This window comes from Varroa jacobsoni, unplaced genomic scaffold (genome assembly GCF_002532875.2).
Source record: "Varroa jacobsoni isolate VJ856 unplaced genomic scaffold, vjacob_1.0 scaffold_218, whole genome shotgun sequence".
Lineage (NCBI taxonomy): Eukaryota > Metazoa > Arthropoda > Arachnida > Mesostigmata > Varroidae > Varroa > Varroa jacobsoni.
In genome coordinates this window covers 152,878-165,898 of record NW_019213120.1, presented here as the reverse complement: position 1 = coordinate 165,898, position 13,021 = coordinate 152,878, and the positions used below count along the sequence as shown (strand labels likewise).

General features: G+C 42.7%; 1 long non-coding RNA gene across 2 annotated transcripts; it reads left to right on the top strand.

The window, feature by feature from the left end:
- The first annotated feature begins 8,616 nt into the window (after positions 1-8,616).
- On the top strand, positions 8,617-12,756 carry LOC147753807 (uncharacterized). Of its 2 annotated transcripts, none has more exons than XR_015316044.1 (3): positions 8,617-9,524; positions 9,965-10,206; positions 11,928-12,756. It is a non-coding gene; the product is annotated as an uncharacterized LOC147753807 (long non-coding RNA). The 2 variants fall into 2 exon arrangements; XR_015316043.1 differs by having other exon boundaries at positions 9,965-10,048; positions 11,928-12,681.
- The last annotated feature ends 265 nt before the right edge of the window (positions 12,757-13,021 follow it).

The window sequence follows — 13,021 nt, the reverse complement described above, 5'->3', positions numbered from 1 at the left end:
CTTTAGTCCGCAGAGACATATTTACAAGGATGCTCACGTAGACACATACGCAGTTTCAGCGACGTGCACGTCGTTCTTACATGCAGGACGAAGGTGCAGGATCTTTGCTGTCCCATGGTTCGTGTCTGTTAGTGGGCATCTTTATCCTAGCCTACGGCAACTAGTGTCACCCACTTACCGCTTTGTCAATATGCCTGTGGGTCTATGAGTCGTGTTCGAAGCTCACCTTCGACCTTTCATCTTTTCTTTTTCTTTCATTTCCTGCCCTTTCTTTCTGTTCGTTTCCTTCTCATTCTTTCTTCCTGTTTCAACTCAACTGGCAATTTTCCATTTTCGAATTCGACAGCGGTAGTAGAAGCCCCGGCAACCCACAAACCAGTCTGCTGGTAGTGCTACTATTGCTGCTGTTCCTGCCATCGCCATCATTGACTATGTAGAAAGTTTAGTTGAATACCGCTGCCCCTTTCTCGTCTTCCTTCTGCTCCCCCGATGCCGTCTGCTTCCTATGTCCGCCCACGCCTTCATCCTGCTGGTATTGCACACAGCTGCCAGTAGAACCGTATGGTGGGAACTACGCTATGGATACGTAGGCAATGGAACGTGGCAATGGTTGAAGTAGTGATGAGAAATACATAGAGAAACAGGATTGATCATTTGAACGGCTTTAGCAGCCGCAGAGTTGGCGCGGCGTAGCTGAGGCCGTCTGGAAGCTATCTAGATGCTATTACTGCTACTGCCGCCTCGTGACTCAAACAGTGAAAACTAGTTCAGCCTGGTGGGAAACTTTCCCTTTGGTAAAGCTGGAGACAGCAGCATGGGAAGGTCAGGGAAAACTAGAAAGATAGTGTATGGACTACCGACGTGAAGTGGAATTCGCTTAAACGAAAAATTTCGCTTAAAGGAAATGTCAGTAGCAGCTGCACTTGCAATTGCATAGGATAACATCAAAACTAGGTTTTGACCTGGTCAATACTAAAAAAAAAAAGGTTTAAACGGGTAGGCCACTCACTTGTCCGTACACAACAATGGCTTGGCCTCGGCTGGCCCTGACCCGCCTATAGAGCAACCAATAACAGCGAAGCACCAGTAACGGAGCCGGCGCACTTTGATGAATTTGGTTTGATAAACCGCCGAATCTATGACAGAGCGTTAATGATGATGCAAAGGGGCCGAGAAAATGGCAGGCGATAAAATAAAATTGGGTCACTTAATGGAAGGCTTATACACAGTCGAACGTGCTTTTGAAAAATTACTACTTACCGTGCGATTTTGGTGAGAAAAACACATAGCAGGTGTGTCGAATATTGTCGACCTTACGAGACCAATGTAAAGTTTTGTTTTAGCTTTCTGTAATACAATTTTATATGAATTACTGCTGATCTATTATGGTTTATTCGGCATCGGGCAGCCCTTTGACATAAGAATCATAATATTATTGGTATTCGATATGTGAATCGTCATACTGCGGAGCCTATACATTAAATTGACGTTTTTAGTTCTTGTTGATGGATAAAGGTGGAGAGATATTTTTGGCTATTGATACCTTCAATACATGCTAAATGCATCATACTTGGGACGTCTGTCAGTTTCGCTAGCCTTATTCTCACATTGGGTTTGTCCCAAACATAGCATTTTTTCCGGGTCGAACGCTGTGAATCGAAGTTTTGTCTAGGGTTTACGTTCGGTTTTGTGTACATTCTTTGACGATGAAAATTGTTCTGATTAGCCATATTACTAATCGTTCAGAATATTTTAAGCACAGTATTTTCTTCTCTAGCTAGAATCCAGGGTTACTTGAAGGCGATTATCCTGTTCTAAAAAGTGCCTTAGTGTTTCGGCCTTTTGAAACAAAACCAAAGACATTTCACGATGTTTCACAATGCTTGATGACAGCGTAAGATACTTCTATTAATTAATGATATGTTTGTATCGCCATTAAGGATTTGCAGTCGACCCTATCTGAGTGCCCTTGAGCTGAATAAGAACTTTCGTAGAACGTAACTGGTATAAAAAAAAAAAAGCTCAACAACGTCATTGTGACCTATCATTGGCCCCGGAAAGAGCTGGCGAAATAAGAGCATTTCAAATTGTCAGAAAAAAGGACCAAAGAGCAAATCGAAGGGAATCATAACATGAAGAAATATGTCTGCTTACCGTTAATTTTTATGTAGCCTAGAACTTAGGTGAACTTAGTGACTGACTATTTATTGCTAGCGGTCCCTTTATATTTTTAGACGCGAACATCTATTGTGCGTAATTGTGTTCCTTTTAATTTTCTTCGAAAATGTCTTTCTATTTACATGTTTTTTGTCTCTAACCAACAATTTTTATTTTTTTATTATTTTTTGTTAAATATTATTAAATTTAACAACATATCATTGAAATGATGGTTCCCTGATTTGATGTATTTCTCTTACCTCTAATAATATCAGTCCATTAGCATTTGCCCCTCGAAGAAGGCTATAGTGGTGCTCCTGAAGTCGAAACGATGAGGACGGTCGATCATTTTGTGTCAGTTTAAGATTCAGTGTCAGATTCAGATTCTGAATTATCTTTCTGTTCAATTTGAACCCGAATGTTAATTTTAGTATTAAGTATAGGTGTCTCTGTCATTTTTAAGAAGGCAACTGAACGATTGCAGGGGAAATACTAAAGATGGAAAAACTTTGCCAAGTTACGCATTCTATTAGGACAACAAAAAGGCTCACTTTACTATCCGCTCTCATATTGGAAGTGATCTATTTCTTTTTTTTTATAGGACGTAGACATTCTACCTTCATTATTTTTGCCTGCTTGTAAACTGAACCGGAACTGCCAGAATGGCGGGTAACAATTGTTCAAACGCGAAGCGGCCATTTTGATCTTTGACAACAAAATGTGCTTTAGATATGTCTACAGGGCATTTTCCCTTTCTTCGAACGATCAGGTATCCAAAAATACACCCAGACGATATGAGTAGAAAGGAACTTTTCAATTTAAAGGATATAATGGGGCTTTTCAACTTAAAACTGTATAAAGAAGGTGTTCGATGTAAAGTATAACAATTATCGATTGTAGAAAACTTAAAAAAGAACTAGAACTTCGTACGGTATCCTACTCCTCAAGTGCCCAATAGAAAGAAAAAACTGGAATATTATATAACCGTTTGACATCACCCTAAATATGCTAGAACTAGACTAGGATGTTTTGATAGATTGACTTAACTCTTGTCGCTTTGACTGGATGCAACACAAAAATCCTGAAGTAAGAAGAAGACAAGAAACAAGCACAGTTCCATTTTTAGAAGAGCATAAACAAAAAATACGATTGAATTATGTATAAAGAGAGTTTTTCATTTATTCTTCTACATATATATATATATATATATATAAGAATGTATATATATATGCGTGTGTGTGTATCTGTATCTATTAAAATGGAAAAACTTTTCTTTCTCTTTGATCAGTCGTCATTAGGGAAGCTTGTTTTTCTTTTTGTGACGTCAACGAAGAGCTATGTTCGAACGATTACTGTAACACTTAAATCAACTTTCTACATTTTTGCTCTGCAAAGGTGTCTACGAAGTCTACGACATTCGCTGAGATATAGAAATCCGATTACTCAATGGCAGAACAAGCCTTTATACATATATCATTGACTTGTTCTACTGTATATATTATAGATTTATGCTACCATTGACAACACTGCTAAACCTTTTCATTGCAAGATTATTTTCGCTCCGTTCTAAACGACTAAAACCCCTAATTACTTCATAATAGAGTTCAAAAAGTACATTACCAACGCTGGTCCGTCCCATCCGGCTTATAATAAAAATTGAGGTGGAATCTTTGACTTGCGAACAGGTATATACGGTAGACACCCATTATCCGCTACCTCAATAGCCACTAATACTGCACTGCCGAAATCTTTTTGGCCCCATATCATCATAGTATGTCGCAAAATCTAGCATGTGCGAGGATGTGAAGGATGGCCTGACCTTGTTACTCCTGCTATTACTGCTGAAGATTCCCATGCTGAGCTTCCGTACATTCTCAAGTCTTGTTCACTCCCACCCATTTTTTGCCTGCTGCTACTACGGCTTCCTTTGCCCTTGTTACCGCTGGTGTCATTCAAATCTAAGCGTTCTCATGTAGTTTCGTCTGCTTTGGCGCTTTCATTGAATCTTTTTCCGCACCTCTTTCCCTCCAGTGGCGCCTCACAGCGTTGTCCCGTAGAATCAAATGTCTCTGCGATAGCAGGCGCCAAAGTGACGGTGACGAGCAACATCCACAGACCACAATGGCACTAGACGAGGGTGGCAGTCGCACCGTAACAGGAGGTAGTGAGTATGCGATGGAATTTTTCTGGTCGTGTTTGACGGTCTCTACTACACGCTGAAACGCTTTGTTGGTGCTGCCGCTAGCAGGCCGCATCACGCATCGCACGACCGACCAGCAGCATCTCGCTTTTTCTCTCCATCTGTTGCCACGTGTCGTGGCATCAGAGCGGCGACTCTGACGAAAAGAACAAGGGATTTGGCAGGGTTCGGTGGCTGGACCTGGCGCGCGGCTGTTGCTGAAGAGGCAACAGTAGTAGCCCACTTTAATCACATTCGGCTGCCAGTGGCAAACAGCGACCTGGGGACCTTAGTGACCGCCATCGGTTAAGCCTAAGCAGAAGCTTAAAAACGCACGATCTGACGAGCTGATCCGAAGTTTTACTTAGTGGAAGTTAAAGTACTCGACCCTGTCGTCGCGATGTCAGCCAGCCGGCACTAGGAAAAGATGGGACATGTGAAATACGTAGAGTAAAGAGGCTGCGCATAGGTAATAATGAAAGTGACGTTCAAAGCTGAAAAAAAAAGGCTTAATTAAAGTTCACGTCTGCTATTTCCGTATCGTATCGTATCTTGGGAAACTATTGTGTGTTGATTGTCAAACAAACGCCTTGATAACAAACTTGGCAAATGTTGTGGTGAAGTAACGGACAGCGACGAAGAGACTATCAATTTTAAGAAGAATGGGTGCGGAAAAATGCGTGAAAAACGGGCTAAGAGAAGTGGAATAGAAAATATGATATTATATGTAAAAAGCTTGTTGTTTGTTTAAAAAGTTTGCCGTTCGACCGTGCGTGTGTTAGTGCAGTTAGATACGTGTTGAAAGCCAGGGACGCGGAAGCCGATTTGGGTTCTGCGAAAAAAGGCAATGACAGTACCGTTTTCGCAGCACCCACAGCAGCTCGCAGAACAAGCTTCGGTACATTCGCTGGCCTTCGAACTGATTTTACGTATTTGACATAATGTTTACGTTAAAATTGCTCAGACATATAAAAAACAAAATAGCTGTTGGAACTAGTTGTATAGCTTTATTAACTCAAGATAGCAACCCGTCTATCTCAAAAAGGATCTATACGCTGGTTGGCTGGGATGGTGAAATTAAGGAGGGGCATTTAAGGCACATTAACGCGCGAACATTTGGCAAATTGCTTTAGTCGAATTTTTGCTTGGGTAGGCATATCGCCCAGTCAAGTAAAAATTAGATTATTATCAAGTTGCATCCAAGCGGCTTCCTAGCTAACAATTCTGTTCAAATCTAAGCGTACTTCAATCCATTACAGATTTTCCTGTATAGTGCCTCGGGTATGGCCATATTATCGATTTAGTGTTTGTCACCGATAGGCTATTTAATAAATATATGCCCTGCTATCGTTTATTCATAAGTCTTATCGCTACCGTCCAGCCACCGCTTCGGTGAAGACGACGCGCACGTGCCGATGAATTTTTTTATTTGTATGAAGCCCTTTCCTTCAATTTGTTGCTGCTGTAGCTAGCGAAGGCAGACTTGGTGGATGCCGAGTGAGACTGCCGCCCGCCGATGATGCCGATCAGAGCCTGAGACTGCAACGGCAGCAAACACGATGGGCGTCTGGGGTAGCTGAACATAATGCCATTCTTACTGAGAATGTATTTGCTGCGCTGAGTGGCTATCCGGCGCAGGCCGTTCTTCCCTTGGCTTTATTTTCGAAACTTTTTTTTGCTTTCTTTCTCTCTCTATCAGAGTCAGGTGTTGCTGGGGGAAGGCATGCGAAGAACCGAGCGGGGCACCCACCCGCTTGGAGTTGCAACGAGCTTCGTGCGCTGCGGCTCTTCACTACTTTTTCACACTATACGTATACTAGCGATGTCAGCGCTCGGTGTAGGCCGCACAGAGCTAGCCGGCATTTACGCCAGTGCCGTTTTCAAATCGACAGCAACGAAGCCGATTGCCGTCGTCAGCCATTCTTCGACCTACTGCAGTGCATGATTAAAGCTGTCCTATTGTAGCAATCGGCAGTCGCTGCTTCTGGTGCAAGATATAGACAATAGGGCCAAACGAACTCGGCAGACGAAGCGGTTATTCTATTTGGGTAGGTGGCGAAAGAGGCCATAGAGGCTTGCATTGTCTTTGCATGAAATACCGGTTTGCAGGTACGTCAAACGCGCTGGGTTCCTGGTGAGCTGGAGTTATCTGCACAGTGGAGATTATACTTCGGACTGTAAATCCTAGATAGCAATAGGGAAAGCGGCAGTAGCAGCCGGCAGAGAAGTTGACTGAGCTGACCTCCCCCCTTTCCTTTTGCGAATCCTTCTCCATTCAGTGAATAGACTTCTTCCTTCGTTATCAAACATACAGATACTTGCTTGATAACAGGCACTTTGTAGTACACCGATTTCAGTATGCAGACACATACGTCGAGAGATAACACGAATAGATGCGTCCATGAGAGCTATGCGCACTAGACGCACACAAGCGGATCGATACACAAGCATACAAACACACTTCTCAGTCAACGCCACAGACCTTAAGTTCTCTTGGTCAAAGCTCCGCGACACTGTCCATAGAGTTGGGTGGTAAGATCCTAACTGTGGGCTGAATAGAGAAAGCGAACAATAAAAAGGGAGTGCACTTTGGCAAAAAAACAGAGGTAAATAGAGTGAAAGTTCACCGTGCCGGATTTGCTTGCGTTTCCTCAACAGAGTTCCTTCGAAAAATTTTTGCTTCAAAGGACGGCCTGCACAAGTCGAGAAATTGCTTGTATAAAGGGGAGTGCTTTTCGACGAGGCACGTAATGAAAGGCAAATTTGAATATACGCACAGATTTGTTTGTTACTGTAGGAAGGCAGCCCATCGTGAGAGCACTGACGAAGGCCGACTACCGGTCTTGTTATATGTCTAGTATACGCTTCGTGTCGAACGCGACGCTAAGCTGCGTAACACTATGAAGACGAACTTCGACTGGGGCCAAAGTGAACTGAAGAGAACTACTCTACGTCGCGCTTTCAAAGCCGAAGGCTGCCTAATAGGGAGACGTTCGCTGGGACTCTGAGTCACCACTTTGCAGGTGCGGTAGGCAAGCAAACGCCTCTAATCTTTCCCCTTTCGCCCAAGAGGACAACGCCCTTGTGGCTACGCAGGCATGTGACAAAGACGCCTTTGGCTTGTGTAAAGAGCTTAGCAGAAGTCAAGCGAATATTAGGCTATCGCGGTTTACCTCTATTTGGCCCCATTTAAGTGGAAGGCAGCAGGCAAACTCGTACCGCGTGATACAGTCTTGCTAGAGCTACTTCGCAACTTAGCAACTAGTCATTGCTTGATGCGCCGGTTACGCGCTTTTCGTGTTGAACGTTTCGTCCGGCAAACCCCTAACAGCGCTCAAGTCAGCTTGAGGACATATAACCCAGCCGACTTCTAGGGGGAAGGTCAATAGTGGCTCTGCATTCTTGCAGATGCCACAGTTGATGTTTGCATGGAGTAGTTTGAATGCCTTCACAGTGGTTGCATGGCGAAGCCCTCCGCTATTATATGATGGCCCGATGACCGTATATCTACGAAATATATGTGCGCATTTATCCATCTAACTCAGTGTAATGGTATATGTCCAAGTGAAACATTCCGCTTAGGGCAGGTACCCTCAGGTGTAAGGTGAACAAAACTTGAAAGTGTATATTTTACATAGGGTTCATCATTTTCTAGTGAAAGGTCTTTCGAATCACATTTCTCGGATAGGGTTGAGTCAACCTTAATGTCATTTGAAAGTTAAGATTTAGCAGCTAACGTTATGCGGACTTAAGATGGGAGACTTTGTATATATACCATTTAATTATGATAAAAGCACATATGTTGCCTAGACCCACTATTCATTTGTTTTTCTGGCAGAAACGGTGTAAAAGTAGTTCCGTTCTAGTTTTATTATGATGTGACATTGTAATGTCTCTAATTAGAGAAAAAATTAATGAAATTACTGCCAAGGATTGAACAAAAGCAGTAAGTGAACAGCTATGGTATCGCCAAAAAACTAAGCTTGTATTACTAAATCGTTCTGAACTATTTGAAAAAGCTGAATACAAAAAAAAAAAAAAAGAGCTCGATAGCATATATATTGATGCAAAACAATTTACTTGATCGTATTTCCATTCACTAAATTTTAGAGAAACGCAACATTTCACACAAAGTAGAGCCATTTCGAAGGTAACTGATCATGGGCGATCAGAAATGGATCACACACAACAATAATAATGTGTAAATAAAAAAAAAAAAAAGTATATGGAACAATCTGTGGAAGGGCCCAGCACGAAACCAAAAAAAAAAAAAAAAAAAAAATATTGGATGGGTTTGATGGGCGAAGAGGGGGGGGGGGAAGAGTTGCTTACGCAGGGCGAAGAATTTGATTCGGATCTCAACGACCAAAATTACAGCAAGCCACTGAAAAAAATCGACCGGACCTTTAGTTACCCAACAGAGTAAGGTGAGAGATTTTAATGCAACCGCTGTATGGTCTGGGTCTTGCGCCGTCACACTATCATCCGTTCCGAACTTGCTTGATAACGTTAAATTAGTTACAATGGAGGGATATGAAAATCATTTGTCATAATTTTTCGTCCACAAACCACAGAATTTCTATTGTGATGAGATTACACTATTACCAGAAAAATGGTAGGAGATCGTCGATCAAAATGGCGATTATTTAATTTGGTGATCATTTTAATATAAATATAATATGTAAAAATTAAATATAATAAAAAATCAATTTCCTTTAATTTTGGCTTGCCAAGTTCTCAACAAATCAACATATGTTACATGACCTTTGCCTTACTCTGCATATATTAACCCAGCTAGTTGGCTCTACTACACCGAAGTAGGCCAGGTCAACAACACGCACAGGCTGAATGGCTTAAGAGGTCGTATGAAAAAACACCAGGCTTTCAGTGAGCTTTAAGAACATTGCAAACGTCAAGTCGGAAAATGGCGGAAAAATCAAAGAAGCCACAAAAAAAAAAGCATAAGTGCGTAGTCAAATTAACATAGGTCTAAATGGCCACAAGCTGAGTGGGGTTAAGCTACTGGTGCGAGAACGATTCCGCGCAACGGGGTGTTGGGCATCGGTGATTTACAAATACGGTTGCTTGCGATGCGACTGAAAACAACGTTGCACCTGACGGAGCTCGTAAACAGGACGACAATGCTTAACAGCAAATGGATAAAATAGCTAGAGCGACAAAAATGAGTGTGAGTAGAAACGCACGATTTAAGTGAAACATAAAAATAGATCTCGGTATTAGTAGAAAGAGTAATCAAATATTAACAATCGGAAAAATTAATAAATTAAGGCATATAAAATATCCGTACCGTTCCATAGGTTTGTAGATAAATTTAGCAAGCTAACTCCGATTAGACACACAATAAGGATGAATCCTTGATGCTATATTCAAAATGAGATGATTCTTCCCCACTAGTTGCCCCTTTCAGGGCATAGGAAATCCCCAGCGTTGGATATTTCCTTGTTTAATCCGGAAAGTAATTAAGGCCGAGAGCAAGTCGTGCATCAAAGTACACGTCTTTGAAAGGTTGGTTATGGGTGCTGCACATCGTAGCCTTTACAACCGGTACCACCATTGCCCCCACCATTCCTGTAGGAATGATCACCTAAAAGACTTCCTGCCTTCTAGCTCTCAACGAAGCCTTTTCTACCTCCGTGAGCAAATTTCTTCGCGCGTACGCGGACTCATCGGGAGCCACAGCAACCACAGATCGTAAGTAGAGGGAGCCTGTTGTAAGGAGGGCAACGGGTAGGGTTGCAGTCTTTCTTCGTCGTGTTGTAAATAGTTTACGGGCACTTTGTCTATGGCTAACTTCACCTTTTTCACCCCAGACAATGGATGGTTTCGACATGGAAACTGGTGGCGCACAGGTATGTAGGGCCTCTTTCGATGGTAATTAGCCGGGGCTGAAATAGGAACAGTAGTGTACAGGTAGATCAAGTGATGCCCCTGCATCGTGACGATTTGGGGGGGTGCATTTGTGCAAGCTATCCGACTATATCCAAATCAGGTCATGTTGAGCGACATGTTTTATTATACACGCGACATCCCTTGAGGATTTTGTGGATAGACGGTCTATTTGTGTCCATAATTGTATTGCGGTCATTTCTTAAATTGTACTCTTCCCTATTTAATTTTTTTTTTTTTTTTTTTTTTTATGGGAATTGTACGAATAGAAAAGATTAGCTGTACTAGAATAGCATCCGAATTCGGAATGAAACGTTTTCATTGCTCCAAACTTTAACAAAAGTCTTTTTGTAAAAAAAAAAATGGGTAGTTGGTATTAGTTCTAAGCATCTGGCAAAGACGCGACAGCATCTAACATACATGTGAAATCCGATTTGCTACAAGTAGCAAATAAGTTTTGTTAGAAATTCGTTACCGTCAGTTTTCTATAGAGGCACAGCTCTAGATGACAACGCTTAGAATCTGCTACACATAATGCTATGCTGGATGAAAAAGTAACAACAAGTTACTAACACTAACTTTTCAAGTTATAACATTTTTTGTCATATATACATATGGCGATTAATGTTTTTTGACGATTAAACATGAATATGAAGTTTGTATTGTAAATAGCATTCCCATCGTCATCGAAGAGATATTCTATCAAGTCGGGTTTTCGATCCCACGAGTGAACATGACATACAAGAGGATAAAAAAAAAACCTGTTTTTATAACTTGCTGACACGAACTATCAGCACGTTCAGTACCATCTGAGCACCGTTTTACGCGTTTTTTTTGGGAATCAACATTTGAATGAGATGCTAGTGAGCTAATGTTTTTGAGTCATTTCTATAGCTCGTCCATGTACATGACCAATCCATTCCTTAGCTGGTAAACTGCTTGACGCTTTTTCTAAACCTGGAGTTCGATCTATGCCGCTGCTCATAGCCGTTTTGACAGCCATTTTCAAATGGGGGTGACGCTGCGGATTTGTTTGTTATTAGCAGTGGCCATTTTTGTAATAGCCTCTTTTAAACGAGGTTTGGCGTTGTTGTTCAGTAGTCGTTTGTTGTAATTAATGTGAATGGACACGTCTATCTAGGAGATCCACACAACCCTTTGATATAGAAAGCCGTTACGCGACTTGCCATAGACACACCATTTAGAATTCATTTAGAGAAAACTCAATATTTCAAATGCTTTCGAAGTCTCCCTAATGTCTCCCTGAAAAATACGTCCGATTTTTATTTGGGAACAAACGAAATGAGTGCACATGGAATGAGAAAAATGCATAGCAGAATAGGCATATCCTTCATATCTAGGAGCTACCAGTTGAGGAGACGTCCTGTGTATTATTACCAGAGAAATAAATGCCTAGCATTGAGCCCATATACGACTAATAGCCGACTCAACCGGCGGCCGCGTACATGTTAGATACCAGCAGCCAGCTGCTGTCGCAACAGCAGCCAGCTGCTGTCGCAACAGCAGCAGGCGCCGTCGATTTCTAGTCTGTTCCTTTTTTAAATGAGACGAACCTCTTAAACCACAAACTCATGTCAGCCTCTATGCGGCCCCTTTCCTTTTCGGTGTTGTGTGTAAGGACCAGCACCCGACATCAATAGCAATAACAACAACTACATTGCAGAGGTAAGCGGCGGAGACGACGGCGTCGGATTGAGTATGTGGGAGGCAGGCAGCTGTTTCTGTTACCGATGTAAACAAGACTACGGAAACGGAAAACGGAACAAAGAAAAAAGAGGGAGCGTGAGCGAGCAAAAACGCCTTTGGTAGACTGTGGCTGTCGGCCGTAAGGCGTGGCGAGTTCGCGCTAAGCAGTATTCGGTTTAGTCCGAGAGAAAAGAACAGGGAGTCCCATGTTGCTTCGCTGGTGGCTTCACCCCCCGAAACGTCGTTCAGGTTAGGCCGCTGCTCAGTATAATTACAGTGCGACCCAGACAGACTCAACCGGAGGCACCGTTCCTCTCCGTTGGTGCAGCCGCTGTACCCGAGTCATTTCTACCACTGCACCTACACACTTCTTTTTGGTCGTGGTTTTGCCGCTAGCGATGCTGCTTGCGCCAGGCGATGTCAGTGGGGGCGACAGTGGCCTGGGCCACGGCGGCAGCATCAACTCAGTGGGATAACACGAAGCGAGAATTCGGAGGATGAGAAACTTTGCCGCGTAGAGGCGAAGGATATAGCAGAATCTGCAATTGTATTTGCCGTTGCCGAAGTGTCCAATGCTCGTCGTCTGGCATTGTCGCTTGGGAGCGAGCTCGCGGGGAGGTGGGCTAGCATAGCCGGACGGGTTTACTCCGCGTTGGCCTACTCTCGACAAGGCCAAACCGCCAGTGCTCGTTTCGTCTTGCCAAATAAAGGCTAAGCTATGTCGAATATTATTGTAGGAAGGTTAGGTCAACCTCGGTAATGTTGGCGCGTTGGAGCGTAGTTCAGCTGGTTGAAAGAATAACAAATGGTCGTTGTTATTATATATTCTAGCAATAGTAAAAAATATTATTAGGACTGTGGAGAAAATGCTGTGAAACAATGACAGTGATAAGGTAAGCGCAAAAGGTTAACTGCCTGCGTTCTTGGTCGGGTGGAGTTGATTGATCGTTCCAAGCATCTCGTACAGAAACTGGTAGTGGTATAGCAGCAGTGGCAGGAAGCTGTTTCTCTAGACATTTTTCAGCGTTCCACTAGGACTATACACGTCTTGAATTTACTCCACCAGTGCAA